Consider the following 588-nt stretch of genomic DNA (forward strand, 5'->3'; position numbering starts at 1 on the left):
AGAACATGTTTAGTAACGGAGTGTCACTGAACTTCATACCACAGTCCTTCTTTATTTACGAGCCTGTTTATTTTTATCCTGTTTTTTCGGGCAAGTGTTGTCACCCAAAATCTGCTCACATCAATAAAACAGAGGCCAGTCCCTGACACCAGGCGTGCAGATTTAAAGGATTTTACTCTCAGGAAAGGGGAGCGGCTGGAAAATGTAGGAAAGATTCTTAAGCCCCAAAGTAGAAAGCTGTAAACGGAGATATATTTTTAAATCTGTTTCAGGCCAGGTGGCTGATATTCAGTGCGTATAAGCTAAACAAGCTATAGCTTAGGGCCCCACTCTTGGGGACCCACCAAAAATTTAAAAGTATTTCACTTTTAATATTCTTCTTCTTAACTGTATTTCAGTTCAACAATTATTTTGATAAAATACATACTTTATTATGTGCAAATGGCTTTATATACCTATTAGGTCCATACATTACCATATAGCAGACATGTCCAAAGTCTGTCTCGGGGGCTTTATCCAGCCTGCCGGTCGGTTTAACCCGCATAGCTGTCAACTTTTCCCTTTTATTGCGAGGAATTCTATTCGGAA

This window comes from Podarcis bocagei (assembly GCF_964188305.1).
Source record: "Podarcis bocagei genome assembly, chromosome: 5".
In the NCBI taxonomy this organism is placed as follows: domain Eukaryota; kingdom Metazoa; phylum Chordata; class Lepidosauria; order Squamata; family Lacertidae; genus Podarcis; species Podarcis bocagei.